We start from the raw sequence: 6,803 nt of genomic DNA on the forward strand, positions 1-6,803 counted from the left end.
CTGCATCAATAGCTAAAAAACAAGAGACTCCTTTCTCTGATTTTTATAAAGCCCTAAACGATGGTCCTAAGTCGTGCATCATTCTTGCAGACTTAGTGGGGGATTTTGGAATTCCCCCTAATATATTTAACTTGTTACCGATTTTTCATGGTTTAGACCACGAGAAGCCTTACCAGCATATGCGTAGGATAGAGCAAGTTCTCACTACATTCCATCATCCTAGCGTAAGTCCGGATCAAGTTAAACTTAGGGTGTTTCCTTTCACCCTAGCCGACAAGGCGGCGTCTTGGTTAACTGCCCAAACACCAAACTCTGTGGGCTCATGGGCTCAACTTGTTCAATTATTCATGGAAGAGTTTTACCCACCACTAAAGACAGATGCATGAAATGATTCACAAGATTCATTTCTTCCACCAGAATCCTCATGAATCCTTTTCAGAGGCCTGGAATCGTTTCACTGATCTTCTCATTGAATGCCCGCATCATAATCTTGCGAAAGACACGTTTGTTCGTGCTTTCTTCAAGGGGCTTTCACATCGTCATAAAGAGGTTCTAGATATCATGACTGGGGGTAGTTTTCTTAGTAAAGGAGCCTTGGAGGCTTATACATTCTTAGAAGATCAATCTAAGAGGAACAATAATTGGGGAGGTAATGACTCTTCCCGCTCCACTCCTTCTTTTGAGGTTAAACCTGATTCCGAGCTTAAAACTTTTATCGATGCCCCACTAAAAAGGTAGATGCCATCTCTGTTCAACAACAACCCACTCTAGTCATGAACATTAAATCTACTAATTGTAATGTCTGTTTTAGTCTTGAGCATTCCGACTTCTATTGTCCTCTTGTCTATGCACAACCACCACCACAACCATCACACTTTAACCAGTTAACTCAACATCAAGGACAAGGGAACTTAGGTAACCAGAATAGAGGTTTAGTGCCCATGATCTAGAACTATCAACATCAAGACATGAACGCTCAACAAGCCTTAATTCTAGTTCAACCATCTACAGACAAATTAGTAGTGACCTTGTTGGAAAAACAAAATTAAATTATGCAACAAAACTCCAACTTGATGAAAGATCAACATGATCAAAATTCTAATATGATGAAACAAACGATGCAAATGATGTAGTCTTCGTGCCAAAAGGTTATTGACATGTCTCCTAACCAAAATAATAACCAAACAGGCGTGTTTCCAGGTCAAGCAGTGCCAAATCCTAAGTCAACAAACACCGCCTTTGAAATAAACAATATTCATTATAATGGTAATATAAACCAAGGGAACCTACAGGCAATCACTACCCATCGTTCTGGGAAGGTAGTTGATAACAAAGTAACTATGCCTGAAGACCACCCGCAAACAGAAGCTGAAAATGAAACCATACCAAATACTATAATAGAAACTGAAGACCCTACAACTGTAGAAGTACCAGTTAAACCACAACCAAAAGGGAAAACCTTATAAGACCCAATAATAGAAATTGAAGACACTATACCTGTAGAGGTTCCAATATTGCCACCTAGATGGAAAACGGCTAAAGATAAAGCAAAGACTAATAATATTGCTAAATATAGAGATAAACCACCGTATCCCGAGAGACTAATTGTGTCTAAAAAGGACAAAATTTTTGATGAGATTAGGAAAGTGTTTAAAAATCTGACTATAAACCTACCTTTTCTAGATGCTATAAAAAGTCTACCTGGACACGTTAAGTTTCTAAAAGAGTTATGCACCAAGAAGAGGAAAACCAACATACCCAATGAAGGCTTCTTAACTGAACAATATCCTTCTTTAACTGAACATAATGGAATTGTTAAGTACAAGGACCTTGGTGGTCCTACTGTACAATGCACCTTAGGTGATACCTTCATAACAACTGCTTTATTAGACCTGGGAGCGAGTGTTAACTTACTCCGTTTTTATTTATATAAACAACTAGGTCTAACAAAACTTCAACCAACCAAAATGACTTTGCAGTTAGCCGATCGTTCTATTAAGTATCCCAAAGGCGTAGTTAAAAACATTCTCGTTAAAGTTCAAGATTTTTACTATCCAGCCGACTTTGTTATTCTTGACACAGAAGTTGCTCATGATTCCATTCCCATCATTTTAGGGCGTCCTTTCTTGGCAACCGCCAATGCCCAAATCAATTGTCGGGATGGCTCAATGACTCTTTCTTTTGGAAATCTTTCTGTGGAAGTTAACATGTTTAGACAAAAGCAGAGACAACTAGGTTTTCCTGTAGAAGGTGAAGTTAAGTCTATTGAGAGTTTTGTATATCACATTAGTGCTTCTGACGATCTCGTCCCTACACTAGTAGATATCCCTCTTATGGAAGAAGACAAAGTTCATAATTTTGACTCCTTGAATATAACTGAACTAACGAATGAATTTTCCACCCTGCCTTCCGACCCTATAAGAGATGGAGTAAACCTCACAATAGACGAGATAGATGAATTCCTCAAAGATGGAGATGAATACCATAATTATATGGATGCGAACAACCTAGATGAGGAATTCGATGAGTTTCTAAAAGCCTGTGATAATCCACCCTCTCAAGAACTACCTAAAGAGCCACCTGATACCTTCATTTTCAGATATGTGCTAATACCAACCCATGCCACCAATAAGTTTTATGCTAAAACCATGCACTCATTTTTTCCATTCCTTCAATTTAAAACTTATCCATATACTAAATATCTTCCACAACCATCTATTTTCTCACGATCATTCACTTGGACACTTTTTCGTTCAAATAAAAAGAAGAAACTTTATGCTCGATTAGGTTCTAGATCCATCAGAATTCACTCCCATTCTACTAAGTCATGTCATAAGAAATCTTGGTGTTTAATTCTGTTTGATGGTGCATTATGTGGTAACTATTTATGGAAAGATCCACAATTATTTAGATTATTGATATATGGAAAACTACATGTTAATACATATATATCACATTAAGTCTAGGGAATCTGACTTTAAAAGACCCAAGTTTTTATACAATACCAACTTTTTGGAGTATAGGCCAAACAACAATTTTCAAACTTAAAAAGAGTTTTCCAATTTTGTTTGGGGGTGGCGTATTTTAGTATTTCATTTCAAATCTTTTTGCCACCCTTTGCTTGTCATGTTTACTCCAGTAGAGTTTGTGTTAGTTCGTACATAACAGTTTAATTGTGTTTCACGTTATCATATCATTTTTACAATATTTCTGTTACAGGTACTGCTAATTTTTGCGACAAATTCTTTCCTAATCTCTTTATACTTTGAGGACAAAGTATTCGATTGTTTGGGGGTGGGATGGAAACATTTGCAAAAATTAGGCACCTTTAGGATGTAAATTACGCACTTTTCTTTATATAAAAAAATTAAAAATAATAAATATTGTTTATACTAGGCACTTAGTGATAATGGTATTGTTCCCTTCTCTATGATGATATTAGTCTAGAAATCTCATGCAGTACTTAAATTATGATTTAATTTTTGAAACATAGATTAATACATAAGTAATAGTCATTGTATCATTTCACGAACATCTTGCATGAACATCTTTGATTGTACTTGGCAGTATTTTTTTGAGATCTAGGTTAGAGTACTTAATATATATCCTGTGAGCATCTAGCCTAAAAGTCTCATAAGAGTGAAATATCTGAGTGATGACACAAGGGAGAAGTCAATTCCAAGTAGAGAAATCACACATCCACTTGCTTGATCACCACACCATATCCTAAGCGAGAATTTAGGCCCTCTTTGGATCGATATAGCCAGAAATTCACACCTATATGAAATTTATTATCCGCTAGTCGCCCCACTGAGCTTTTTATTAGCCTATTCACAAACCACAAAACCTTTACCCAATAAAACAAAATAAAAAATAAAATCAGCCTACCTATCTAGATAAGTCTGAGAAAAGGGATGAGTGAAGAAAAGAGAAGAGAAATGTAAACAAAAATTAGTTAGTTGCTTCAGAAAAGAAAAAGAAAAGAAGTTTCCATCCAAAGAAAAGAAAAGAAAGGAAAAAGAAAAATAGAAATAAAATAAAAACTCCAAAAATAGAATAAAAAGAGTAAAAAAGCCAAAATAAAAAGGCTAAGGATGGAAATAAAGTGTAGAAGCAAAATGACAAGGTTTTCTCTAGTTACATAATATGATGACCCTACTTTCTCAGACTTGTCTTTTTGAATATTCATTTCCTTCCTTTTTTAACCAACACCTACGCCCCGTATCACCTAATAAAGACCTCTAGCTCAATTAGGAATAAGTTGGTGTGATAGTAAGTGGTAGATGTGTTTGATCGACCTCGGTTTCCTTGGATTATCATTGCGATTGTGAGGAAACGTGTGCCTACTGCACACTGGAGTTACCAAACTTGAGTGGAAAAATCAGAGTGTTATGTGTTTTGACACATTCCTTGTGAGAACCTACTTAGGCACGCTACCCAAAAGTTTCATAAACGAACCTGCCATTGCATTTCATATCATAGTTCATATCATAGTTATTTATCTTAAGATGATTTGATTATTATGCATGTATTAGTTTAAGTTTTAGAATGATCATTCTTGTTTAAACACTAGTGAGATGTATAGATCATTGAGACATAAATAAGGAAACAATAGTTTTATTTCTTAGTCGTTATAGTATAGATGAAGTTTGTGAGTACCTTCACTGGAAAACTCTCATGAGGCTATAACTCGTCCACTAGGGAATTCCTAGTGGTTTAAGGCCTTGTTGCATATGGTCAATGCAATCGCACTCGGCGAAACGAGATTAGTTAGAACTCCATTTTTGGTCACTTATTCTAATTTCTCATATTTGCTTGAGGACAAGCAAAATGCTGTTTGGGGGTGGTTTGATAAGAGCCCAAAACTATAGTTTTAACCCCTTTAACAATATTGCTTTAGACCAATTATGTGATTAATAAGTAAGAGTTAGTACTGTTATCGTGCTTTTGTGTATTTCAGGCATTAGAGTCAAATATGTGCAGAAATGCGTCCCTTTTGCGAGATAAAAGAGCAAAGGTTGGTTGCTAAGAAGTTCTATGATTAAAGGCCAAGATTCAAGGAGAAAAAACCTTTTTAAAGCCCGGTCAAAGCTGAAAAGTCAAAGTCAACGTGGGCAGAAACAACGCACAAAAGTCAGCAGAACTTCCGAAGGCCGTATCTTTGGACTCAGACCTCGGAATTGGGCCTACCTTATGTCAAAACTACCGGCTCGGAAAGAGCTTTCCAATGGTCCAAGAATTGACCCAATCAGAGGAGCAGAAGTGGGCGACAAGTCCGTGGAAGTCAAATTCAGCTGAAAAGGCCTCTGTAGACTGAAGAAATTGGGTTTTGGGCTCGATTTTCCGGCCCAAAACATGGCTTCTCAGCCCATGCACGAAAAAGTGGATCTGGTCTCCTCCATTTGTATGGAGAAGACTTAACTCTTGAGGATACCTAGATCTAGATTAGAAAATTAGGTTAGACTCCATTAATTAGTTAGAATAGCTTGTTTTAGATCTAGTTTTTACCTTCAATTAATTAGTGTTAGAACAAAGTAGATTATTATTTAGAATCACTATTAGTTTTATAATAAAGTATTAGTTTTCATTTCAATTTAGTTATTGATTAAATTCTTATTTAGTTTTAGTTATTTTAAATTCATAAATTAGGTTATCTTCATTTTGATTCTTAAACTATTGTTAAAATTAGATTTATAAAGTTAAAATTAGTTATTAAATTATGACTTATTATTATTGTTCTTGTGTTGGGAATGATAGTATAATGATATTAGGTGGATTGATTACTCTTCTCTATAACTTTCTCTTCCATCAAAACCCTATTTTTATTAGTTTAGTTAATTTAGATTTATTTGAATCCATCGTATAATCGTAGAATAGAAATTTCACATCACACATTACTCTCACCATTGTTCTTTGTATTTGATTAGTTGAATTCGTTTAAGTCTAGAGAGTTAAGAGTGGAACGATTCCGTACTCTATATATTGCATGAATATATATGTGAGAGTAGGAAATAAATAATTGATACCGTAAGAATGAAGTTAAAGTAATCTAGTTGAGTTTTTATGTGTTATCAATTGGTATGAAACTGATGATGGGAAGGATGAAGTGCGTGAAGGGTTAGACTTGTATCGTGAAGGCCGGATGATGAAGATGGACGTGTTCAAGTTCATGTTTCCATTTTAGAGTCAGATGCAATTTATATTTTCCTTGTTTCAGCTGAATGATTTGTATTTTCCTTTATTAAGTTGTTTCTTTTTGCCTTTTCTTTTGTTATGTTTATTTTGTATGTGCATTTGGAATTCTATCTTTCAGGATGAATGGAAATGGTGATTTTGAAGTGTAGGATGGTTATGGTAGCTTTGCTAGGTGATTGGTAAGTATCTGTTGATTGTGGTGAACTGACCCAAGAATTTAAATCTCAATATTTTTTTTTAAATAAAAAAAAAAAACTCTGCCACGGTCTAGAACTGTAGCAAAAACATCATCTCCCACGGACCCAAACCGTAGGAAAAAGTAACCTTTTTCCGCGGCCTAAAACCGTAGGTAAAAGTGACATTTTGCCACGGCCTAAAACCGTAGGAAAAAGTGACCTTTTGCCATGACCCAAATCCGTCTCTATTGGTAGGCTAACCGACGATCATGACTGTGGGTAGACCATTCCCGACGCACAAAAAGCCCACGGTCCTGCAACAGTCCAAAACCGTGGGAAAAACTCCTTTCCCACGGGTTTGGACCATGGGCTAAAACCTATTTTCTTGTAGTGAGTGATGGGCTTGGGTTCCCAGTTGACATCTTTGATGGG

At 35.9% G+C, this 6,803-nt stretch overlaps 1 non-coding gene across 1 annotated transcript; it reads right to left on the reverse strand.

Moving 5' to 3' along the window:
- Positions 1-384: 384 nt before the first annotated feature.
- LOC147524964 (small nucleolar RNA R71) lies at positions 385-491 on the reverse strand. Its single transcript, XR_015206041.1, has one exon. It is a non-coding gene; the product is annotated as a small nucleolar RNA R71 (small nucleolar RNA).
- Between the last annotated feature and the right edge of the window lie 6,312 nt (positions 492-6,803).

This window comes from Coptis chinensis, chromosome 1 (genome assembly GCF_015680905.1).
Source record: "Coptis chinensis isolate HL-2020 chromosome 1, ASM1568090v1, whole genome shotgun sequence".
Lineage (NCBI taxonomy): Eukaryota > Viridiplantae > Streptophyta > Magnoliopsida > Ranunculales > Ranunculaceae > Coptis > Coptis chinensis.